At 41.5% G+C, this 27406-nt stretch overlaps 1 protein-coding gene across 1 annotated transcript in view; it reads left to right on the top strand.

Moving 5' to 3' along the window:
- LOC124593930 (sialin-like) overlaps window positions 1-27406 on the top strand; it is a 53194-nt gene that overhangs the window by 7353 nt on the left and 18435 nt on the right. The gene's annotated exons all lie outside the window — the stretch shown is intronic.

The raw sequence follows: 27406 nt of genomic DNA, 5'->3' as shown, positions 1-27406 counted from the left end.
TCTCAAACAAGTTCCGTAACCCGTACTTTTGTTGAGCTTGCCCTGGCCTCTCTCTCCGCGCCCTCATCCGACTAACGTGATGTGTTCTGGGACACATTCAGTTAAGGAAATCGAAGTAAACAACTTGTCTACATAAGATAACTATCAATTTATCATGCAGGGGTAATACGTGGGCGAATTTGATATTTTTTCGTGAAATTTACCAGAAATCTTGGCATTTCGTGGAAAGCCAATATTTTTCTTCATTTATGGCCAACATTGAGCTTGATAACATATTAAGTGTCCTGCAATGTATGTTAAAGACATAAAATCAGATAATTGAAAATGGCATAAAAGGTCTAAAACCTGATTTGTACTCAAATAAACAATTAAACAGACAAATCAAAAACTGTTTATCAGTGAACTTGTTCTCCAACATGAACGTCTTTGCTTATCTCTTATGATTGTTGATGCTGATTGCTCCATAAGTTGCGAGTTTAGCGCCTCTAAACTGCATGTTATGCAACAAACCCCTTCAAATGCTTTCTTTCTCGGCATAGTTACCTAAATACTGCTTAATATTTCAAATCGGTCAGCATCTGTCACGTTTCTATTGTTAATAAACGAAGAAATGCCATTTTTAACAGATGGATTTGGAAATAGAGAAACGTTAACAGAATCTTATCTGACTACAGCAGTCTGAGAACAAGAAGTGAAACTAGAGCTAGCTTCCTGTATTTTTAACATATCCTGGCTTTCTTTAAGGTCTTCAAAGCGTGATTCCCGTTTTGATATTTTTCTTTGAAAAAACGATTTAATTGATGCTTGCTAAGGTCTTTTCTGAGCTATTAGCTCGATGATAGTTCCTAAAAAAGAAATAATAAACAAGTGAAATGTTAGGTCTTGAAATGTTGTGGCTTTGCATGCAGGCATAAAACACTAATAAATACCGTGTGGTAAAGTAAAAGAATGAAAGTGGTCTAAGTAAGATTATTTTCTATAATACTCAGATTTTCTAATGCGTAATCTGAGAAGTGAGAAATTACGTAGACTGAAATGTTTACAAATTCCAGTCTATCTTTGGTAATAGTCCAGAAGGTTTGAAAAAAAAAAAACACATCCCCGCAGTTTTTTTTATTCATTACAACAAGATAAATATTAATTTTGAAGGTATTTGTATGGAAGTCGGTATTTTTTTTCTATGTTTGATTAGCTCCGTCATGTAAACTGGAGAGTGCGGTAGGGGTGTGGCGAGCTATGCTGCTATGCTTACATTTCTAGTTTGCAGTTCTTTTTTAGGGTTATATGAAAAAGTTTGATTGCTGTGGCACTGTTCACACGTAACTCACTGCTTTTTTTATTTAAAATCGAAAAGCTAAGTGAATATAGTGAACATTTAGCATTCCATTCCCTTTTCTTTCACACTCACGTTGCGGCGGACCAAGCAATTGACCCACGTCACACGTAAATCTTTTGGTCAAGTAGCCTCGCAGTTTCTTACTTTGTACACTAAGGGCCACTGCAGTCATGTAACGAGACCATACTATACAGCTTGTCCAGTTATCATTGAGGCAATGTCTCCCAGTACTGCTCAGAATTCGTCTACAGAATTCGGAAGTTTTCGTGATTCTTGCTACCGGGATTGCCAAGCTACACGAGCTGACGTTACGTGGAACTGCACTAGCCTTTACACAGCGAACTGTTCCAAAGGGCTGACATGCCACACTTACAAACTATGTCTTATAACATGAAGTTTTGAGATCGTTTTTAAATTATGTTCATCCGGAAAACAGAAAAAAATGATAACATAGTGAAAGAAAATGAGAACTGTCAGTCCCCCAAACGCGCCAATTTTGCTTATTGACGAACTCATCGAAATGAAAGTGGGCTTCGTCGATAAGCCAAATCATATGCGCATCCTATCATGTCCCATGGCCAACAGTGCAGTTTGAACGTCCTAACGCAAACCATTCAGAAGTTATGACGATTATAATCCATATAGTTCAACAATTGTCACCTTGTACATTACTGTAATTGAGTAATGAAACATTATCCGTTCGTTTACTAACATTACTCTGTTCATTAAAGTACATATATACTTCCATTTACGCACTCAATACTTTAACGGGTCTATCTTCTGGAGCATTACCCTCATCTTAAAGCATTTAAAGGCCACCAGAAACAGACTATTTCTTATATTACTGGATGATACAAGTTACATTTATTGTCATGTAAGGTTAACATGATTACATTAACGCAGTTATTTAATAGCATTTCAGTCTCCCAAAATATAAATAAAAGACCTTACCGTCAAATATCACCTCAGGTGAACTGCACAAGGAACACACTCTCAGTCACGGTAAATACCGAAACTTCCTTCTAGCTATCACTGAGACGAAACGTTTCAAAAGTTCAACAGGCTGTGTTGGTCGTTTAATCCTGAAGTAAATAAACGCAGTTTGGTGGCTGGTCAATATTACTTCTACTCGTGGACGTTCACAGAAACTTTTCCCGAGGGAGAGGTGTCAAGACTTTAGAATTCTTATTTTTATATAAATGAGTCGGCCAGTTTCGAAACAAGGCATGGTATAAAATCTTGGTTAAACTCTGTGCCACTAGTCTAAAACATTAAATGTGTTCAAGTATTTCGTAGTCATTATCTTGCTTAAGTCATGTTTTAGTGATCTCAGGCGCAGAAGTTCCGATCCTTAGATATCGATAGAAATCGATTACTTTGTCGATGCTAAGTTAAGCTTCGACCTCAGTGAAATGTGAGTTTCGGAAAAAGCAGGAAGAAGAACTTGTCTCTAAGATGAAGAGGGACGTCAGAGCCGGAATGTTATGTGTCTCCGACACAACTCTTTAGACGTATATGCGTGTAGATAATTAGCAGCTACGGTATAATTACAGAGGAAAGTAACAAGGCCATGTGAAAGAATTTAAGTTATTTGTTTTTCGCGTTGACACACACAACACGAATTCGCCGCGAGTTGTTAGGTCATTAGAGTTGTCAGCAATCGTAAATGTAAGATAGCCAACACTAAGTTTACTGACATGTGCCGATAACAAGCCCAAAGCAGAGGCCCAACTTAACATCGCAACTGGAAAAAAAAGACCTTCATGGATCTGGAGGGGTGGGAGGGGGGGGGGGGAGGGGGGTACTGTATCGACCCCTTGAGTAGTAGATGGCTCTGAGGACTATGCGACTTAACTTTTGAGGTCATCAGTCGCCTAGAACTTAGAACTAGTTAAACCTAACTAACCTAAGGACATCACACACGTCCATGCCCGAGGCAGGATTCGAACCTGGCTCCAGACTGCAGCACCTAGAATCGCACGGCCACTCCGGCCAGCTGAGTAGTAGAACCAAGTTCCATGTCACCCCATTCTCCCTTGTTGCCACATGTATCCAAGACGGCGGCAATGACGTCATCCAAGATGGCGACATGTAGACCTGGCAACAGTGCATGATGTAATCCAAGATCAAGGTCGTGACGTCATCTGATGTGTGTACCGTTATCCATGATGGCGGCTTTTGGTGGGAAAGTGGCACGCCCCCCAGGCAGGAAGTTTGAATTTAGGCAGGAAATTGAATTATGAGCTTCTGTGGGTCACCTGGCAGCCCCCGCCCCCGTTTTCCGACTTTTTTGTGTGATGGTGCGTCATCCTCTTGGAAAATGGTTGGGGAGTTCGAATTTTGGTAGGAATGTTGCTCTAAGAGCTTTCTACTGCAGCTGAGTGGAGTTAGTAGTGTGGCCCCCACTAGAGACTGCTCATGATGTCATGCAGTTCGAATATAATTTGTTTAAATTTGTATAAATTTGTTTAAATTTGCTATATACTTACAGCATTAGGGGCTTAGTGTGGTGTTACCACCACAAGAGGCTGAGATGTTAGAGCTTGTTGAGCTGTTAGTGATGGAAGGAGTATGTGTTCTATCTAAGAGCTATTGGTGCCAGACAGGGGGATTTTAATAGCTATATTGCATGCACTCCTTCGGCCGAGAACTGCACCCATAGACTCCTTCATGAAGAATTGAAGCGAACATTAATGCTTGAATATATGAAAAGCAAGAATACGGTCCTGCAGATAAATGTGTTGCATTGAAGATGCCACACCATACTGACTCTGCTCAGCTGCCGGAGTAAGCTCTTAGAGCAAAATTCCTTCCAAAATTCGAATTTCCCACTCAGTTTCCAAGAGGATGACGCATGTAAAAAAGTCGGAAAGCGGGGGCGGGGGACTGCCAGGTGACCCATCGAAGCATATAATTCAATTCCCCTCCAAAATTCAAACTTCTCGCCAGGGGTCATGACACTTTCCCGCCAAAAGCCACCATCTTGGATAATGGTACTCGTATAATCAGCTGATGTCATGACTGTAATCTTGGATTACGTCATGCACTGTTGCCAAGTCTACAGGCCACCATGTTGGATGACATCATCGCCGACATCTTGGATACATCTGGCAACAATGGAGAGTGGTGTGACGCTAACTTTATTCTACTACTCCTATGTCCCCCCCGCTCCCCCCCCCCCCCCCCCCCTGTATGATGTCCCTGAACAGACAGCTGGTATAGTTAACTCAGCATTCACTTCTCACGTATTGCACACCTTCATATAATCCTAGTAACCCTCAGTTAAAAGCGTGGAACTTCTGTTGAGGAAACTAGTAATTATTTTAATAGAATGATTAACAGAAATTCTGCACTTAGAAATGACTTCGACTTCGCAGAAACTCATGAAATTGTAAATAGCTTCAGTAATAAGTGCAAGCGAAAAGGATTAAGCCAGAAATATTATTCTGAACTTTAGTTTTAAGTCTGATTGTTAAAGAAGATATTGTACTGGATAAAATATAAAAATTTGCTTGTTTGAAACATTCCTCTTGTACTACATTTGTCCAACAAACATGAATTCTTATACTTACAATATGCTATTGTTAATACTGCAGTACTGATATTCCCATGGAAATGAATCTGAACTTTATTTTTACTTGTTTAAAAATTGCAGTTACTAGAGCCGATGTTATCAAACATTAACGAATACTTCGACGTTTTCAGTCATTTAAATTTTTTGGTCTCTTCAGTGCTTTATATCATAAAATGAATGGTAAAATTTTATGCAGCTAAATAGTAAACCATAAATGCAGCGTCGCTAATTTCTCTGAAATGGTATATCCCAGGCTACTTATCACAAAACGTCCCTTGAAAGATTCAGACCCACAACTTGAGCAATCTGCAACCCTGGACGAAATGATATCAACTACGGTAAGTGTATTCACTAGAGTTGTAGATTTGGAAGGCTACTAATGGGGACCTGATTCAGTGCCAGAAAATGATCGCAGATTGATCTGAAGGGCAAGTACAAGTCCGTAGTAAACTGTTCGTCTGTATCTGCATCTATAGATTGCAAACCACTGTTATGTACATGGCAGAGAGTATGTCCCATAGTACCCGTTACCAGGGTTCCTTCCCATTCACACATGGAGCGTGGGAAGAATGGCTGTTTAAAGGCCTCAGTGCGTATTGTCAACTGCCACAGCCACTGATGCCACTGAGACCTTGAACTTGTCACAGCATAAGATCGTAGTGCTACATTGTTCATTCACATTTCAGTATTGATAATCACACACACTTCATAAACTATGCAGACCACATGGTGGCGATATGTATTTTCGATTTTAGTTACTACACCTTCCCATTTCCTTCTCTGAAAAACTGAGTCAACACCCCTCCATAATGAGTGATATGTTGACATTGTAAAGAGAATAAGATGTTAGTACTATCCATTGCAGAGCTTTGGAATAACGTTTTCCAGAAAAGAAAAAGAATAATAGCATTAAAATGCGTTGTGAAATGACAAATGTTTTACCGTTATTATTGGTATTATTTTTTCCTATATTACATTTTTTAGTAAACCTACTCTTAGTGTTATCCGTTACTGGATAGAATATGTGACTTAAACGTTACTTTTTACCCATATTTTTAAATAAAGTGGCCTCAGTAATCTCTTTAATCTCTTTGGGCAATTTGTTGAACAGTTTTATTCTTTGGTAGACAATGATGCTTGGAGTTTTATACACTTGCTTTCTTGGTAAATGGAGGTTCAGTCTAGATCTTTTTTATGGTTACTGTCAGAGCTGTGTCTGTAGTTACTGACGTCAATAACAGACTGATAAAAATACTTGTATGGCACAGTGAAAATACTCAGTGTTTAAACAAATCTTAAAAATGTGCACCATCACTGTTTTCGATTATTTTTGTTATGATCCTTTTCTAAAGTTCGAAACTGTGGCCATATTTTGTGCATTTGTTCTTCCAGAAAATAATTTTATAGCTAGGGATTGTGCGAACATGTGAATACTATACAACTGAAAGGCTCTGATTGTTACAAACTGATGACACACAACGTAGTAAAGACATTCTGCTTGCAAGTATCTTTATGTGTACACACTACTTCAGCTGAGACTCGATATTCTTTCCCAGAAATTTTGCGTTTCCTGATGCAGCCTATACAGTTATCATCTACATTTATTTAACAGTGTCATTTTCTGTCTTCAAACTGAAATCCGTTGCAATTTCTTTACTTTATGTTCAGTGTACCTTTGTTCTAAATTAACTAATAGTAAACTAATGGAATTGTTTTATCTCATTTCTCTGCAACGATCTGTCTCGTTTTCTCACTGACTTAAGTACTGCTGTCATGAGCAAAGCGAATTTTTTCCTCTTTGACTAACAATATTGGTAGATCGATTATGTATATCGGGAACAGCATTAATCCTAAAATGCTACCATGAGGAACTCGCACATTAACGTGAACAGTCTGATAAAAAAAGTGAATCACCCGGTAGATACTTATGGATTTCACAGTAACTTTGTACATACATACTCCATCGGCAGGTACGTAAATGATTAGAATGGCAATTCTCTGCGACAGATTCAACGGCCACCGGAGTGGATTAATGTTGTTGGTTCATAGTGCTAATAGCTGGTCTCATAGCATATACATACGACGAGGACAGCGACGGTGAAGGAGACAGCGTTATCGCCTCCTGACGTGTCCTGACTGCTCTCACTATAAACCGTGTTGTAACAAGAATTGCTTTTTTAGGTAACCACATAAGAGACGTCAACTGTCCGAACAATTTGAGGCGTGCTGAGAGTTTGAAATGGGCCTCATAGCATGTTATTCATTTCGTCAGCTGGAAAGTCTTGCAATATCCTGGCTTGTTGGGCATTCGGATGTGACAGTGAATCGATGTTGAACTACACGGGAACTTGAGAGTAGTCTTATTCGTCGTCACCGTTCCTGTCGACTCTGTCAGACAACCACAATGGAAAATCGCTACATTCTGCAACATGCACATCGTAACGCCTCCAAGTAAAGAACTCCATGCAACGTTCTGCATTATCCTGCGTCTTTGATCAGAGATTAGCTGCTGCATCTCTAGGGTTTTAGTGACCCACACATAGGCTACCGATGACACCACAGGGCAAATGGCTGCACCTGGAGTGCTGCGCTACCGGGTACCATGGACTGCTACTGAACGGTGTCGCCTTGTGCTGAACGATGGTGATGGGAAGTTCCTATGGGACCAAAATGCTGAGGTCATCGGTCCCTAGGCTTACACACTACTTAATCTAACCTAAAATAACTTACGCTAAGGACAACACACACACACACACCCATGTCCGAGCAAGGACTCGAACCTCCGACGGGGCAAGCAGCGCGAATCGTGACAGCGCACGGCAGACTACGCAGCTACGCCACGCGGCTTGCTGAGCGATGAATCGCGGTTCAGCACTACCCCTGATGATTGTCGGCGCGTACGACGGCTACAAGGGGGGGGGGGGGGTCTTGGTGTGGTAACCAGAGAGAATGACCTCAGGCCACTGTTGTTGAGATTAATTAAGAGCATTCTGACCGTACATCAACGCGTCACTGACATATTGCGTCCTCATGTTTTACCTCTCATAAAACAGTACCATGATGACGTTTTTCAACAGGAAAATACTTTTCGCACACGGAAAGTGTCTATGAACTGTCTGAGTGATGCTGAGCTACTCCCGTGGCTAATAATATACCCAGATACGTCCCCGACAGATCAAGTGGTAAATGAGAGAGTGAGTTGCTTTGAACAGTTCGGCGATAGGGTAGTTCTCATCTGAATCGACAGCAAACCAACAACGACAGCAATAGTTTAAGCATACATGCCAGGATGAAGAGACAGAGAAAGTTTATCAGGTTGCTGAACAGGTAATTCAGTACGTAAAGGAAGATGAAAATCTAATAGTCATGTGGGATTGGTAAGTGGTTGCAGGGGGAGAGTAGAAGAAAGGGTGACACAAGAATATGAGTTTGGTACTAGGAATGAGAGAGGAGGAAGAATCAGTTCTGCTATTAATTTCAGCTACTATTAGCGAATATTATGTTCATGAATCACAAGAGTGGGAGGTATACCTGGAAAAGGCCGGGACATGCGGGAAGATTCCAGTTAGATTACATCATGGTCTGGCAGAGATTCCGAAATCAGTTATTGAATTGTAAAATCACAATTTAGTAGTGACAAAGAGTACGCTCATGTTTAAGAAACTAGTCCAGAAGAATCACTGCGCAAAGAACTTGGATATGAAACTACTAAAGAATCAAAAGATACGCTTCAAGTCTCTGAGGCTATAGATATTGCAGTAACAAAACAACAGTAATAAGTTCAGCTGAAGAGATATGGCCATCTTTAGAAACGGCAGTCACAGATTTTGCAAAGAAAACCACGGGTACAAGGAAGGTAACTGAGAGGAAACCTTAGTACCACAAGTAATGCTTAAATTAATCGACGGCTGAAGCAAGTACAGAAATGTTCACGGCATTCCAGGAAAACAGAAATACAAGTCACTTCGGACTGAAATACATAGTAAGTACAGTGAGCTAAAGCGAAATGGCTGCATGGAAAATGTGAAGAAATCAAAAGAGAAATGATATTCGGGAAGACTCACTCAGCAAATAGGAAAGTCAGAACAGTTTTCTGTGAAACAAAAAGCAAAGGCGGTCCCATTAAGAATCCAATGGGAATTCCGCTATTAAATGCAGAGGAGGGTGCGAATAGTTGGAAAGGGTGCGTTGAAGGCGTCTGTGAGGAGGAGAATTTACCTGGTAAAGTGATGGAAGAAGAAACAGCAGTCGAAAGGGAAGAGATATGGGATTCAGTATTAGAGTCAAAATTTAAAAGAGCTTTGGGAGACTTAAAATTAATAATGCAGAAGGAATACATGACACACCATCGGATTTCTAAAATCATTGGGGGAAGTGGCAACAACAACACGTTGAGATATACCATCTGACTTTCGGGAAAAACACCATTCCGACGGTTATAGAAATACATACATACACACACACACACACACACACACACACACGCACGCACGCACGCACACACACACATACACACACACACACACACACACACACACACACAAACACACACACACACATATATATATATATATATATATATATATATATATATATATATATATATAATTTTTCTGAGTCATCAGATTTGTTTGATGCGACACGCCACGGATTCACATCAGAGTAGTACTTGCACCCTACGCCCTCAGTTATTCGCTGGATGTATGCCAGTCTCTGCCTTCCTCTACATTTTTTACCCTCTATAGCTCGCTCTACTACTATGGAAGACATCCCGTGATGTCTCAAGAGATGTCCTATCATCCCGTCCCTTTTCTTGTCAGTGTTTTCCATATATTCCTTTCCTCGTCAACTCTGCGGAGAACCTCCTCATTGCTTACCTTATCTGTCCACCTAATTTTCTGCATTCTTCTGTAGCATCACAACTCAAATGCTTCGATTCTCTTCTGTTCTGGTTTTACCACGGTACAAGTTTCACTACCATGCAATGCAGTGCTCCAAACGAAAATTCTCAGAAATTTCTTCCTCAAATTAACGCCTATGTTGATAGTAGTCTTTTCTTGGCCAAGAATGCCCTGTTTGCCAGTGACAATCTGCTTCTTTTAGTCCTCCTTCCTCCTTTGGTTGTGCGTTATTTTGTTGCTTAGGTTGCAGAATTCCTTAACTTCATCTACTTCGTGTTCACCAATCCTCAAGTTTCTCGCTGTCCTCACTTCTGCTCCTTCTCATTACTTTCGTCTTTCTTCGATTTGCTCTCCATCCATATTCTGTATTCACTAGACTGTTCATCCAATTCAGCAGATCCTGTAATTCTTCCTCACTTTCACTGAGGATAGCAATGTCATGGGCGAATCTTATCACTGATATCCTTTCACCTGGAATTTTAATTCCACTCGTGAACCTTTTTTTCCGACATTGCCTCTTCGATATGCAGTCTGAATAGTATGGATGTAAGATTATATCCCTGATTAACAGCCTTTTTAACCCGAGCACTTCGTTCTTGGACTTGCACTCTTATTTTTCGCTCTTAGCTCATGTACGTATTGAATTTTATTAGTATTCCCCTACAGCTCGTCGTTATTTTTCTCAGAGTTTCCAACATCTCGCACCATTTTGTACCGTCGAACATTTCTCGAGATCCTACGAACGTTTCTCGATTTTTCCTTAGTCTTGCTTCCATTATCAACCGCAACGACAAAACTTCCTCTCTGGTGCCTTGTTGTTGTTGTTGTGGTCTTCAGTCCTGAGACTGGATTGATGCAGCTCTCCATGCTACTCTATCCTGTGCAAGCTTTTTCATCTCCCAGTACCTACTGCAACCTACATCCTTCTGAATCTGCCTAGTGTATTCATCTCTTGGTCTCCCTCTGCGATTTTTACCCTCCACGCTGCCCTCCAATACTAAACTGGTGATCCCTTGATACCTCAGAACATGTCCTACCAACAGATCCCTTCTTCTAGTCAAGTTGTGCCACAAACTTCTCTTCTCCCCAATCCTATTCAATACCTCCTCATTAGTTATGTGATCTACCCATCAAATCTTCAGCATTCTTCTGTAGCACCACATTTCGAAAGCTTCTATTCTCTTCTTGTCTAAACTATTTATCGTCCATACATGGCTACACTCCATACAAATACTTTCAGAAACAACTTCCTGACACTTAAATCTATACTCGATGTTAACAAATTTCTCTTCTTCAGATACGCTTTCTTTGCCATTGCCAGCCTACATTTTATATCCTCTCTACTTCGACCATCATCAGTTATTTTGCTCCCCAAATAGCAAAACTCCTTTACTACTTTAAGTGTCTCATTTCCTAATCTAATACCCTCAGCATCACCCGACTTAATTCGATTACATTCCATTATCCTCGTTTTGCTTTTGTTGATGTTCATTTTATACCCTCCTTTCAAGACACTATCCATTCCATTCAACTGCTCTTCCAAGTCCTTTGCTGTCTCTGACAGAATTACAATGTCATCGGCGAACCTCAACGTTTTTATTTCTTCTCCATGGACTCTAATACCTACTCCGAATTTTTCTTTTGTTTCCTTCACTGCTGCTTGCTCAATATACAGATTGAATAACATTGGGGAGAGACTACAACCCTGTCTCATTCCCTTCCCAACCACTGCCTCCCTTTCATGTCCCTCGACCCTTATAACTGCCATCTGGTTTCTGTGCAAATTGTAAATAGCCTTTCGCTCCCTGTATTTTACCCCTGCCACCTTCAGAAACTGAAAGAGAGTATTCCAGTTAACATTGTCAAAAGCTTTCTCTAAGTCTACAAATGCTAGAAACGTAGGTTTGCCTTTCCTTAATCTAGCTTCTAAGATAAGTCGTAGGGTCAGTATTGCCTCACATGTTCCAACATTTCTACGGAATCCAAACTGATCTTCCCCGAGGTCGGCTTCTACTAGTTTTTCCATTCGTCTGTAAAGAATTCGCGTTAGTATTTTGCAGCCGTGACTTATTAAACTGATAGTTCGGTAATTTTCACAGTTGTCAACACCTGCTTTCTTTGGGATTGTAATTATTACATTCTTCTTGAAGTCTGAAGGTATTTCGCTTGCTTCATACATCTTGCTCACCAGATGGTAGAGTTTTGTCAGGACTGGCTCTCCCAAGGCTGTCAGTAGTTCTAATCGAATGTTGTTTACTCCCGGGGCCTTTTTTCCACTCAGGTCTTTCAGTGCTCTGTCAAACTCTTCACGCAGTATCGCATCTCCCATTTCACCTTCATCTACATCCTCTTCCATTTCCATAATATTGTCCTCAAGTACATCGCCCTTGTATAGACCCTCTATATACTCCTTCCACCTTTCTGCTTTCCCTTCTTTGCTTAGAAGTGGGTTTCCATCTGAGCTTTTGATATTCATACGAGTGGTTCTCTTTTCTCTGAAGGTCTCTTTAATTTTCCTGTAGGCTGTATCTATTATACCCCTAGTGAGATAAGCCTCTACATCCTTACATTTGTCCTCTAGCCATCCCTGCTTAGCCATTTTGCACTTCCTGTCGACTCATTCTTGAGACGATTGTATTCCTTTTTGCCTGCTTCATTTACTGTATTTTTATATTTTATCCTTCCATCAATTAATTTCTTCTGTTACCCAAGGATTTCTACCAGCCCTCGTCTTTTTACCTACTTGATCCTCTGCTACCTTCGCTACTTCATCCCTCAAAGCTACTCATTCTTCTTCTGCTGTATTTCTTTCCCCCATTCCTGTCAATTGTTCCCTTATGCTCTCCCTGAAACTCTGTACAACCTCTGGTTTAGTCAGTTTATCCAGGTCCCACCTCCTTAAATTCCCACCTTTTTGCAGTTTCTTCAGTTTTAATCTACAGGTCATAACCAATAGATTGTGGTCAGAATCCACACCTGCCCCTGGAAACGTCTTACAATTTAAAACCTGGTTCCTAAATCTCTGTCTTACCATTATATAATCTATCTGAAACCTGTCAGTATCTCCAGGCTTCTTCCATGTATACAACCTTCTTTTGTGATTCTTGAACCAAGTGTTAGCTATGATTAAGTTGTGCTCTGTTCAAAATTCTACCAGGCGGCTTCCTCTTTCATTCCTTCCCCCAATCCATATTCACCTACTACTTTTCCTTCTCTCCCTTTTCCTACTGCGGAATTCCAGTCACCCATGACTATTAAATTTTCGTCTCCCTTCACAATCTGAATAATTTCTTTTATTTCATCATACATTTCTTCAATTTCTTCGGCATCTGCAGAGCTAGTTGGCATATAAACTTGTACTACTGTAGTAGGCGTGGGCTTCGTATCTATCTTGGCCACAATAATGCGTTCATTATGCTGTTTGTAGTAGCCTACACTCATTCCTATTTTCCTACTCATTATCAAACCTACTCCTGCATTACCCCTATTTGATTGAGACCTTTCCTAAAGCCAATCTGATCGTCATCTAAGAAATCCTCAATTTTCCGATATTCTGTATTCTATTCTTGTATGCGTGGTAACTCTCGCACATCTCAGCTCTTGCAACCTTCAGAATTGTGTGAATGATGTTTTTCCGAAAATGATGGTATATCGCCAGACTCACGCATTCTGATCACCAAACTGAACAGTCGCTTTGTTGCCACTTACCAGAATAGTTTTAGAAATTCCAATGGAATGTTGTCTATCCCTTCTGCCTTGTTTGATCATAAGTCTTCCAAAGCTCTTCAAATTCTAACTCTAATACTGGATCCCCTATCTCTACTATACTGACACCTGTTTCTTCTGCTATCGCGTCATCAGACAAGTCTTCCCCATCACAAAGACCTTCAGTGTGCTCTTTTCACCAATCTGCTCTCTCATCTGCATTTAAAAGTGGAATTCCCATTTCAGTTTTAATGTTACTGCCCTTCCTTTTAATTTCACTGAAAGTAGTTTTGAATTTTCTATATGTTGCGTCAGTCCTTACGACAATCATTTCTTCTTCGATTTCTGCACATTTTTCACTCAGCCATGTTGCCTTAGCTTCCGTGGACTTCCGATTTATTTCATTCCTAAGTGATTTGTATTTCTGTATTCCTGAATTTCTCTGAACAATTTTGTACTTCCTTCTTCATTGATCAGCAGAAATATTTCTTCTGTGACCCATGGTATCTTCGCAGTTACCTTATTTGTACCTATCTTTTTCTTTACAAATTCTGTGAATACCCTTTTTAGAGATGTCCATTCCTCTTTAGTTGAACAGCTTGGTGAACTATTTCGTATCGCATTATATGTAGTCTCAGAGAACTTCAAGCATATATTTTGAACTCTTACCAGTTCCATGTCCAACTACTTTGCACATTGATTCTTCTTGACAAGTTCTTTAAACTTCAGCGAACTCTTCATCACTACTAAATTGTGATCTGAGTCTATATCTGCTCATGGGTACGTCTTACAATCCAATATGTGATTTCGATATGTCTGCCTGACCATGATGTAACGTAACTGGACTCTTCCTGTATCTCTTCCTCCTCTTGTGATTCTTGAACAGAGTATTCACTATTACTGCCTCGTATTATTGAAGGACTCAGTTAGTTTCTTCTCTCTCACTCCTCGTACCACGTCCATACTCTCCTGTTATCCTTTCTTCTACACCTTCCCTGCAGCCGCATTCAATATCCCTTTATGTATCGAATTACCCGGTGGTGGTGGTTAGCGTTTAACGTCCCGTCGACAACGAGGTCATTAGAGACCTCGGGTTAGGAAAGGATTGGGAAGGAAATCGGCCGTGCCCTTTCAAAGGAACCATCCCGGCATTTGCCTGAAACGATTTAGGGAAATCACGGAAAACCTAAATCAGGATGGCTGGAGACGGGATTGAACCGTCGTCCTCCCGAATGCGAGTCCAGTGTGCTAACCACTGCGCCACCTCGCTCGGTCGAATTACCCGTTCAGTATTCAGTATCCTCATATACTTTGTCTATCTCCTTATCTTCATCTTGTGATGTCGGCATGTAAACCAGAAGTATCGTTGTCGGTATTCTGATTAGAACTACCCTACCACTGAAATGTTCACAGTAACTCACTCTCTGGCCCACTTTCGCATTCATAACGAGTCCTAACCGCCTTCCACCGTTTTTTCATGCTGTTGATGTTACCATAAACTCGTCTGATCAGAAATCCTTGTCTTCTTTCCATTTCACTTTAATGACCCCCAGTACATCTAGACTGAGATTTAGCACTTCCATTTTCAGATCTTCTAGCTTCCCTACCACGTTCGAACTTCTGATATTCCAGGCCGACTCGTAGAACGTTATCTCTTCGTTGATTATTCTGTCTTTTCTCATGGTCACCTCCTCCATGGCAGTCCCCTCCCGGAGATACGAATGGGGGGCTAGTTCGGAATCTTTTTCCAAAGGAGAGATCAACATGACAATTTTCCATTTACATGCCACATTCTCTTTATCAATGGTTTCCATTGCCTTCTCCTCTGCCCTGTTCGACAAGACTGTTGGGTGGATGAGGGTGACTTCTTATGCCGGAAGTCTTCGGCAGCCACAGCTGATATTTATTCAAATTTTAAACGGTGGTGGGGTTCGAACCCGTGACCGAGGACATTTCGATTGCAAATCAACGACGTTACCCCTATACCACCAAAGATGGTGAAATATGATAAAGGCCAGAAGAATCGCAAAATGACCTTAACAGCTCTTGCATCCAAGTTGGTGACAAGAATAATGTACAGAAGAATGGAAAAGAATATTGAGGATCCTTTAGACGACGAACCGTCTGACGTGGTTGATAATGGAAGCAAGACTGACGGAAAATTAAGTTACGTTCATAGGATTTATCGATCTGTAAAAAGCGTTCGACAATGTAAAATGGTGGAAGATGGTCGAAATTTTGAGAAAAAAAATTAGAGGTATTGTACGAGGAAAGATGGGTAATATACAATATATACAATTCGAGGTGAAAGAATATCAGTGACAAGACTCGCTGATGATATTGCTATATACAGAGAAAGTGAAGAGTAATTATAGAATTTGTTTAATGGAATGAACAGTGTAACTATTACAGAATATTGACGAAGAGTTCACCGAAGAAAGACGAAAGTAATGAGAAGTGTCAGAAGAGGGTACAATGACAAACTTAGCATCAGAATTGGAAATCACGATGTGGACGAAATTATGGAATTTGTTACTATTGAAGCAAAATTACACATGTCGAACGGAGCAAGTAGGATATAAAACGCAGACTAGCATTTGTCTAAGGAGAATTCCTGGACAAGAGAAGTTCACTATTATCAAACATAGGTCTTAATTTGTGGAAGAAGTTTCTAGGAATGTACGTTTGGAGCACAGCATCGTACAGTAGCAGTACATGGATGTGGGAAAACCGGAAAATAAGAAAACTGAAGAATTTGAGAATTGGTGCTAGTGAAGAATGTTGAAAATTAAGTGGACTGATAAGGTAAGAAATGAGGAGGTTCTGCCCAGAATCGGAGAGGAAAGGAATATATGGAAAACACTGAGAAGGAAAAGAGACAGGGTGATAGGATATCTGTTAAGGCGTCAGGGAATAACTTCCATGGTACTTGAGTGAGCTGTAGTGCGTAAAAACTGTAGAGGGAGACAGAGATTGGAATACATCCAGCAAATAATTGAGGACGTAGGTTACAACTGCAACTCTGAGATGAGAAGATTGACACAGAAGATGAATTCGTGGTGGTCAGCATCAAACCAGTCAGATGGCTGAAGATTCAGAAAAAAACTCGACCGTAACATCCGTCACAATAACAGTATCCAGGTTGTCAAGGACCAGTTACTACAGTTGTGAGCCTGTTTGGCTCAGGAGTGTGAGACATTCACCTGGGCTTCGTTGAGACCTATGATAGTAATCGAAAGGATCATGACAGCTACCGATTACGTGAACAATTATTGCGGATAATCATCATCCTCTCATAGCTGCTGACTTCTCTGACGTCCACAGCCTCCTCAGGGAAAATAACTGTCCGTGCCACAGTGTTAGATCCGTGTTACAGTAGTTTGCAGAGCATATTAATGAATGCACGTTGACGTCTTGGTCATACATCTGGGACGTTATCTGACGTCAGCCCCGCGCACAAAATTTAATGTATCTAATGTCCCGTAATGTACGGGTATTGCTTAACCTGTGTGTAGACATTTGGGGCCGCCATACTACCGCGAAGTTACTTGCAATATCTGAGATAAAACTAATTTAAACTGGGTGTATTTAGGGCCACGTGACGGCGATAAGAAAAACCGGGCCTATCTGTTTTTGTGGCGTGAAGCAGTTGTAACCCACGCTCCAGTTGGAAACTTGTTCCTTTTGAAAAGTGTTTTAGCACTTTCCCTTTGCGATAGTAATGGTTCGCTGTTGAACCAATTTGAGCAATTAAGACCAACAGAATTACCCCCTTCCCCAACCACCGGTCCCTTGTTTTATCACGCATCTCTCTAGAATGCAGATTGCGAGGGATCTTTTCAGCTAATCGTAGGAAGAAAGTTCTCCTCGCCGTTTGACAGCCACTGCTGGACAAAGGGCACTTCCAGACCTCGCTGTGGGCTACAGCCTTCAGTTATATGCATCCATGACATTTAGTAAAAATGACGATCATCGTGCATGTGTCGTAAAGTCGCCTGTCTCTCTTCCACTAGGTCCCCATTTTGGTCTTCACTCATATTTTCGAATCCGAAAGAATGTCCTTGGTTCACTTTTCAGCCATTCGTCTGGCTATATGTTTTGCCGAGCTCCAATTAATTTACAATAAATCATAATTGCGTCTTCCACTGCATTGCGTTCTCTGAGACTTTCGTTTAAATGCTTACCTATTAGTATATTTTGAAGCATGGAGGCTAAAAGTGGTAGAGGGAGACCAAGAGATGAATACAATTAGCAGATTCAGAAGGATGTAGGTTATAGCAGCTATTCGGAGTTGAAGAGGCTTGCACAGGATAGAGTGGCATGGAGAGCTGCATCAAACCAGTCTCTGGACTGAAGACCACAACAACAACAACTTACCTATTTATTGGTTCTGTGCGACCATGCGAGCCAAAGCTACTTGGTCATGGAACGAGTCAGTATTTTGTTTACAGACTGCTGATGATAAAATTTATGAACAAAGAACTGAAGCTGAATTCATTCGGCATATCGTTCTTAAAATATTTATTGAGATAGAAATTTCGACATTTTTGTCATTTTCAAGCTTTCTGAAAGTATACAGTCACTAAATAAAATACACTGGAGTCAAAATAAAGTAACAGAACTTAAGAACTGTAAACATAAGGATACTTACGTCGGATGTTAAACCCACTGTGCAACTTAAAGTCGTGACGTGTTGGAATATAATTACCAGCTGTCTGAATACATTTTTTTCCCATCATAGCCTGGGCTTGTAACGGAAAATTACTCAGCTTTTCGACCAGCAGAGTTTAAAAGGACGAAGATGAAATCCAAACAATTTAAATGGACGAAAGATATACAGATGTTTTAAAATACACAAAAGACGATGTCTCCGGAAGATAGGCTCTCTCCAGCTCCGGCTTTCAGCTGTTTGTGACGTGGACCATTTCATCTCTCCCCTTACTGTTCAGTCTTAGTTCCAACACCAAAACTGCATCTTTGTTTGAGTTCCCTGACTGGCGAAACGCAGGCTGACTCGGGTGTGCCCAAAAGTATTCCGTGTGCGAGGGAGGAGATTAGTGTTTGATGTCCCGTCGAGAACGAGGCAATTAGAGACGGAGCACAACCTCTGATTAGGGAAGGGCGGAGAAGGAAAGCGGTCGTCCACGTTAGAAGGAACCATCCTAGCATTTGCCTTAAGCGATTTAGGGAAATCAGAATGGCCGGCCGCGGGTTTGAACCCTTGTCTCTCCGAACGCAAGTATAATGTGCTCTGTTTACGAGAACACAGGATATAGAATATAAATAACTCCCATTATTTAACCAAAAGTTCTTTCAGATGAACATATCCTCATGTATCCTGGCCCACACCTTCTGCATCTGCACGTTCCGGTCTTTTGCCAACTGAGTGTAAAAGAACAGAGATGGAGTAAACATTTTCAATAAAAGAGCAACTGTAGAAAGTCCTTTGAATCTGCAAAAAATATTTTGCTTGGTCTAGGGGTAGCGTCGTTGATCAGTAGTCAAGACGTCCTCGGCCCCAGGTTCGAAACCCGCAACCGCTTAAACTTTGATTAATAATCAGCATTGGTGGCCGAAGACTTCCGGCGTAAGAAGTCACCCTCATTCTGCCAACGGCCTTGCCAAAGAAGGTGGAGGAGTGGACAGAGGTTCAGGGCACTCTCTTGTCCCAGGGGTGGGAAATTGCCCCTAACGGCGGAAGAATCAGCAATGATCAACGTCGTGAGGATGCAGGAGGCAATGGAAACCACTGCATTAAAGACACATAACGTGTCTTCATGGAACATGTGGCCTGTAATAGGAAAACTGTCGTGATGATCTCTCCATTGACAAAAGATTCCGGAACTGTCCCCAATTCGGATTTCCGGATGGGGACAGACAAGGGGGAACTGATTATGAGAAAAAGATTGAATAATCAACGAAAGGATAACGTTCTGCCAGTCGTGGCGTGAAATGTCAGAATCTTGAACGAGGTAGGGAAGATAGAGAATCTGAAAAGGGAAATGCAAGGGGTCACTCTACATATAGTAGGGGTCAGTGAAATGAAATGGAAGGTAGACAAGGATTTCTAATCAGATGAGTATAGGATAATATCAACAGCAGCAGAAAATGGTATAACTAGGGTAGGATTCATTGTGGATACGAAGGTAGGACAGAGACTGTGCTACTGTGAACAATTCAGTGATACGGTGGTTCTTATCAGACCCGACAGCAAACCAACACCGACAAACATCGTTCAGGTATACATACCGACGTCGCAAGCTGAAGATGAAGAGATAGAGGAAGTGTATGAAGATACTGAAGGGGTAATACAGTACGTAAAGGGACATGAAGATCTAATAGTCATGGGGGACTGGAATGCAATTGTAGGGGAAGGAGTACAAGAAAAAGTTGCATGAGAATATAGACTTGGGACAGGGAATGAGAGAGGAGAAAGCCTAACTGAGCAACAAATTTCAGCGTTTAATAGTGAATACTCTGTTCAAGAACCACAAGAGGAAGAGATACACTAGGAAAAGGCCGGGTGATACGAGAAGATTTCTGTTAGATTACATCATGGTCAGACAGAGATTCCGAAATGAGATACAGGATTGTAAGGCGTAGCCAGGAACAGATTTACACAGATCACAATTTAGTAGTGATGAGGAGTAGGCTGAAGTTTAAGACATTATTCAGGATGAGTCAACACTCAAAGAAGTGGTATACGGAAGTACTAAGGAATGGCGAGATACGCTTGAAGTTCTCTAAGGCTATAGATACAGCAATAAGGGATAGCGCAGTAGGCAGTACAGTTGAAGAAGAATGGACATTTCTGAAAAGGGCCATCACAGAAGTAGGAAAGAAAAACATAGGAACAAAGAATTTATCAATGAAAGAAGGAAATACAAAAATGTTCAGGGGAATTCAGGTGAACAAAAATACAAGTCGGTGAGAAACGAAATAAATAGGAAGTGCGGGGAAGCTAAGACAAAATGGCTGCATAAAAGATGTGAAATAATCTAAAAAGAAATGATTGTCGGTAGGACTGACTCAGCAAACAGCAAAGTCAAAACAGCCTACGGGGAAATTAAAAGCAAGGATGCTAACACTAAGAGTGCAACGGGATTTCCATTGTTAAATGCCGTGGAGAGTGCGGACAGATGGAAAGAGTACATAGAAGGCCTCTATGAGTGGGAAGATTTGGCTGATGTGATAGAAGAAGAAACAGGAGACGATTTAGAAGAGATAGGGGATCCAGTATTAGAATCAGGAGTTAAGATACTTTGGAGGACCTCATATCAGATAAGGCAGAAAGGATATATAACATTCCATCAGATTTCTAAAATCATTGGGGGAAGTGGTCACAAAATGACTATTCACGTTGGTGTGTAGAATGTATGAATCTGGCGACATACCATCTGACTTTCGGAAAAATATCACCCACACAATCCCGAAGACTGCAAGTGCTGACAGGTGCGAAAATTAGGGCACAATCTGCTTAACAGCTCTTGCATCCAAGTTACTGACAAGAATAATACAGATAAGAATCGAAAAGAAAACTGAGGATGTGCTAGGGGACGATGAGTTTGGCTTTAGGAAAGGTAAAGGCACCAGAGAGGCAATTCTGACGTTGCGCTTGATAATGATAGCAAGACTGAGGAAAAATCAAGACACGTTGTTGACTTGTAAAAAGCGTCCGACAATGTAAAATGGTGCAAGTTGTTCGAAGTTCTGAGAAAAATAGGGGTATGCTACAGGGAGAGCCGGATAATACACAATACCTACAAGAAAAAAATTGGAAATACGTGGTAAGATCTTATGGGACCAAACTGCTGAGGCCACCGGTCCCTAAGCTTACACACTACGTAATCTAACTTTAAACTAACTTGCGCTAAGGACAACACACACACCCATGCCCGAGGGAGGACTCTAACCTCCGAAAGGGGGGAGCCGCGCGAACCATGACAGGACGCCTGAGACCAAGCTGCTACCCCGCGCGGCAATATCTACAAGAGCCAATAGGATATAATAAGAGTGGATGACCAAGAACGAAGTGCTCGGGTTAAAAATGGTGTAAGACAGGCATGTACTCGTTCGCCCCTGCTGTTCAACCTGTACATCGAAGTAGCAATGATGGAAATAAAAGAAAGGTTCAGGATTGGAATTAAAGTTCTAAATGAAACGATATCAATGATATGATTCACTGATGACATTGCTGTCCTGAGTGAAAGTGAAGAAGAATTATTTGGTGTGCTGAATGGTATTATCAGTGTAATGGATATCGAAAATGAACTGAAAATAAAACGAAGAAAGACGAAAGTAATGAGAAGTAGCAGAAATAAGAACAGAGAGAAACTTAACATCAGGATTGATGCTCAAAAGGTAGATGAAATTAAGGAATTCTACTAACTAAGCAGCAAAATAATCAATGACGGAAGCAGCAAGGAGGACATCAAAAGCAGACTAGCAATGGCGAAAAGGGCGTTCCTGACCAAGAGAAATCTGCTGTTATCAATTTGAGGAAGAAATCTCTGCGAAGGTACGTTTGGAGCATAACTTTGTATGGTAGTGAAACATGTACTGTGGGAAAACCGGGTCAGAAGAGAATCGAAGCATTTGAGAAGTGGTGCTGCCGACGAATGTTGAAAATTGGGTGGACTGATAAGGTAAGGAACGAGGAGATTCTGCTTAGAATCGGAGAGGAAAAGAGTATATGCAAAACACTGACAAAGAGAATAGACAGGATGATAGGACATCTGTTAAGACATCAAGGAATGACTTTCATGGTATTAGAGCGAGCGGTAGAGAGCAAAAATTGTAAAGGAAGACAGAGATTGGAATACATCCAGCATATAATTGAGGATGTAGGTTGCAAGTGCTGCTCTGAGATGAAGGCTTTGGCACAGGAGCGGAATTCGTGGCGGGTTGCATCAGACCAGTCAGAAGACTCATGACTCAATGAAAATAAAAAGACTTTCTTCTCATAAATTATATTTAAAATAAAATGGTGGAAATCGTTCTCTGACATTTAAACCAATGAGTTGTGAATAGGTTAAAACTAACACTTCACTACCACCTGATGTGCGGTACCAGTACTCGTATTCAGGAGGAGTAGGCAGAAGAGAGAAGGGTTTTCCAGTGCTTAAGATTATTATGGAGCTACTTGCTTTGGATGGATTGAATTTGGGGGGTTGGTGGGGAGGGGGGGCGGGAGGGGAGGTATAATGAGGAAAGGAACGTGTGAACACACTCTTTCGAGGTGACAGACGAACCACAATCAAACACCTCGCTGCTCAGTTGGACATTTCTGTTAGTAGTGCTGACACACTCCTCAACCAGTTGGGGTGCTCAAAAGTATGTGCCAGCTGGCTTCCTCGCCGCCAAACAGAAGACGATAAAGGGCAACGAAGGACCCTCTATGCTGAGTTGCTTGAGTGTTTCTAGGCTGATCGTGACAATTTTTTGTTAAACAGCGATGAAACATGGGTTAATCACTTCTAACTGGAAATAAAACGGCAATACGTGGAGTGGCGCCATACCACCTCTCTTCCGAAGAGAAAGTTCAAAGCGGCACACTCAGACGGTAAAGCCACGGCTACAGTCTTCTGGGACTCTGAAGCGGTTATTCCGTCTGTTGTCCTCAGCCATCAGCTCGGGAGTAATTTGTGCTGCCCTCAGTAAATTGAGGAAACGGCTTCAGGTTGTTTGTCGCCAGAGAAAAGGAAACGAACTTCTCCTTGCCCAACCGCAGGCCTCACACAAGTCTGCGCCCCCCAGAGGAGCTCACTAAACTTCACTGGACTGTTTTTCATCATCCACCCTACAGCCCAGATCTCGCACCTTCGAACTTCCATTTGTTTGGCCTACTGAAGGATGCCCTCCGCAGGAAACAGTACTTGTATGGTGGAAAACGTTACTGATGTAGCAAGACGTTGGCTCCCGACGTCAACCAGTAGAGTGATACAGGTCCTCCCGGAAAAGTGGCGTAAGGTTACCGCATTGAACGGGGCTTATATTGAATAATAGGATTTTATAGCCAAAAGAATGGGGAATATTATGGTTATTGGAATCCTGAATAAAATCGACTTGCTTTCAGAAAAAATGCTTTGCAGAACTTATGGTACGCCTTGTAGGTGTCGAGGATGGTGGGGAAGGGAGAGTGTTTTTCCCATGTTAGTAGCTTTAGTCTAACGTGGGATTGCTGTTGGAATTTTAATGGATAGGGTTTCCATGTTAGTGTACTGTCAAGGATTATTTCGAGATTTATAGTGTGATAGGGGGTACGGTAAAAGTCATGGAGGCAGAAATTGTAATAGTGACACAAGAACGACTGTTAGATAAGGAGCAACCGATTGGGCAGAGATAGCTGGAAGTGCGTGTATCTGCAGTTTTGAGGGTACTGCATTGCCAGACACGCTCATAGGCTTTTTCCAAGTCAAGGGATACGAAAATGGATTATTTACGATTGTTAAGTGATTGGTTAGGACGTGGGTTTGAGATACGAGTTGGTCACCGGAAGTGAAATAGGGATGGAACCCATGCTGGCCAAGATGACCGCGGTGTTGGGAGTGGCTTAAAGTACAATTCGGTTGTATTACGTTTTGTGGTGGAAAACGGAATCCACTGTCGTTCGGGTTCGGTTATCGAGTCCATGTAATTTCTCAATACCGCTGTGAGTGAATATGATTCGTTCTGATGATATAATGATAGTAAGGAAAGAGCGAATAATCTTCGTGCATTCGTCTGCGGACGAACATGCGCTCTCGGCGCACGTGTCGTCTCACGTCTCGTCTGTCTGCGAAGTGTCAGCGCCAGGGTTTCAGCCGTGAGGAGGGCACTCGAAGTCAGCAGCAGCACCAGTTCATGCACCGCCGACCACTGGGACAGGCGAGGGAGGCGTGTGACGTCTACGGCGGCGGAGACAGCACAGTGGCGTCTATGCGTATGCGTGGGTAACAAGAAACGAAGGGATTCCACAGCAGGGCCTAGGCATCCCATCCACGCCGCATGAAACATGGATAACATGGATAAAGCAAACTGCGACACAGGGGGTGCAAACGCGGTGCTACAGTTTTTTTTTCCCTCGTCGTCAGCCTTTCCGACTGTTTTAATGCGGCACGCCACGAATTTATTTCCTGTGCCAACATTTTCATCACAGAGTAGCACATGCAATCTATCTCCTCAATTATTTGCTGGATGTGTCCCAATCTCTGTCGTCCTCTACAGTTTTTACCTTCCACAGCTCCTTCTAGTATGATGGAACTTATTCCCTGACGTCTTAACAGAAATTAAGACATGTGTTTGATACTATTCGGCCTTTCTTGGCCAGTAATGCCCCTTTTTGCCAGTGCTGGTGTGATTTTTATGTCCTCCTTGCTCAGCCCGTCATAGGTCATTTTGCTCCCGAGGTAGCAGAGTTCCTTAACATCATCTAACGCCTGATTACCAATTACGATGTTAAGTTTCTCGCTGTTCTCATTTCTGCTACTTCTCATTACTTTCGTCTTTCTTTCATTTTCTCGTTGGACTGTTCATTCTATCCAACATAACAGATTAAAGAAAGAAAAGATCAGAATTTAAAAAGCTGAAGACAGCAAACAGTGTGTTCATGATTGCAACGAAGACGGAAGAGGAAAGCAAATTTCGGAGCTAAATAAAGAAATGACTTGTGAACCCGTTGAAAACGGAGGCCTTTAGTGATAGTGTATGATGTGTTAGTAACCATGTCAGCAAGTGAATTAACTGACTAGATATACGAACAGAGCTTGAAGGGGACTATAAATAGGAAACAATTCTTAGAATAAGAAAAAGTCAGCCTTAAAGCAAGGCCACGGCGGCTGCTGACAGTACATTACACTATGTGATTAAAAGTATCCGGACAATATAATTTTGTCGCCTATCTACTCTCTCCTCTGCGTTTTCACTCTTAATGGTGCCGCTATTACTCTTAATTTAACCGACGTTTGTTTTGACTTGGTTTTTCGCTGACTCATTCCATCCGACGATCATTTCTTTTTCGATTTCGTCACATTTTCCTGCAGCCATTTCCACTGGCTTCCCTCCACTTCCTACTTATTTTATTAATAAGTGTTATGCATTGCTGTGGGTCTATTCCTATTCCCTGAACATCTTTGTCCTTACTTCTTTCTTCGATTAAGTGAAGCATTTCGTTTGCTACCCAAGGTTTCTTCGCAGTTACCTTCCTAGTAATTAAGTTTGTCTCTCCAACATCTGGGATTGTTTTCTACATATTTCCACTCCACTGAGCGCATACTGTGATATTTCTAATCGTAGTATCCACAACTTTAACGAACTTCAAACGCGTCTCGTCACACTTCAGTACACCAATATCCCCCTGCCTTCGAAACTGATGCTTCCATGCCATTTTCTTAAACTTCTGTCTTCTCTTCATCTTTACTAAATTTTGAGCTGAGTCTCTGTCTGCTCCTAGTTACGCCTTATTATCCAATATCTTATTTCGGAACCTCAATCTGACCTTGGTGTAATTCAGCTGAAGCCTTCCCGTGTATCAGTACATTTTCCCCGTATATCTTCTCTTCTTATGGTTCTTGAATATAGTATTCGCTATTATTAGCTGAAATTTGTTGCAGAAATCAGTGAGAGTCTCTCCTATCTCATTCCTCCTACCAGCCCCATATTCTTCCGTAAGCTTTTCTGCTATTCCTTCTCCTACAGTCACGTTCTAATCCTCCATTATTATTAGATTTTCATCCCACTTTACATACTGAATCACCCTTTCGATGTCCTTGTCTTGTTTCCTATCCCTTCACCTTCTGCTTGTGACGTCCACATGTAAAATTTTTTATTTACTTGGCCTTCGAACAGAAACTCGATTTAGTCATCAATACCACATAAGTACAATGCACATTGAATTGAATAAAAGAATACAGAAATTCAAATTTACAGGTAGAGAAATCTCATACCGTCACAACTTTGTCCACTATAGATTATTTTTGCTATTAAAACCTACAGACTGTGCCCAGTACACTTAAGGAATTTAACAATAACTTTAAAGCCGAATTTCTTTGGTAAACAAAAGAGAAGTAGCTTATTTAGGAAGGTGATATTCCATAATCAGCAATGTCTTCGGAAAGTCCAATCGTTTACAGTCAAATTTGTGACAGATATAGTAGATGTGGTTGACATCAGCTTCTGACTCAGGATCACTCGCCGGAGAAGCGTAAACGTTGATCCAACGTAAATGTTGAGGAAAAGAGACGTGATTGACGCGAAGTCGTATGGTAGTAGAAATCGTGGATCGGTCCTAATGTCTCCTCATGAACCACGGCTGTGGAAGAATCCGAGGTTGGAGTACCGCGTAATAACCGCCGTTCGTTTGGATACGTTCCACATTTCTTGTCATTGTTGGTTTGTGTGACCCGTGACCTCACGCAAGTAGTCTGTGTAAGGTATTTTCAGATCCAGGACAGTGCCTAAAGATGTCGCTTGCTTGGCTAATGCATCAGCTTTCTCTTTATGGAGGATACCTGCGTGGGAAAGCATCCACACCAAATGGATTGTCCGCCCTATCCGTGTGCTGCGAATATATTCCAAAATCACATCCAAGATGTAAAGGTTAGTTGTTTTGTTGCATCTCCACTGTTGAATGTTTGGGAAGACGCTTTGAGAGTCAGACACAATTAATATCTTGGGGAAGGAAGTTATTAATTGTGTCTGACTCTCAAAGCGTCCCTCAAAATATTCAACAGTGGAGATGAAACTCAGCGACTAAGCACTATTACCAGAACTGTTATTGTCGGAGTTTGTTTGCTGTCGATTCTAACGAGAAAAACACTGTTACTGAACTGTTCACTACAACTCACTCCCTGTCCTACATTCCAACTCACCACGAACCGTACATGTGTCATATCATTTTTGCTATGTTGACAT

Source organism: Schistocerca americana, chromosome 2 (genome assembly GCF_021461395.2).
Source record: "Schistocerca americana isolate TAMUIC-IGC-003095 chromosome 2, iqSchAmer2.1, whole genome shotgun sequence".
NCBI lineage: Eukaryota > Metazoa > Arthropoda > Insecta > Orthoptera > Acrididae > Schistocerca > Schistocerca americana.
This window is presented reverse-complemented; position numbering and strand designations above follow the sequence as displayed.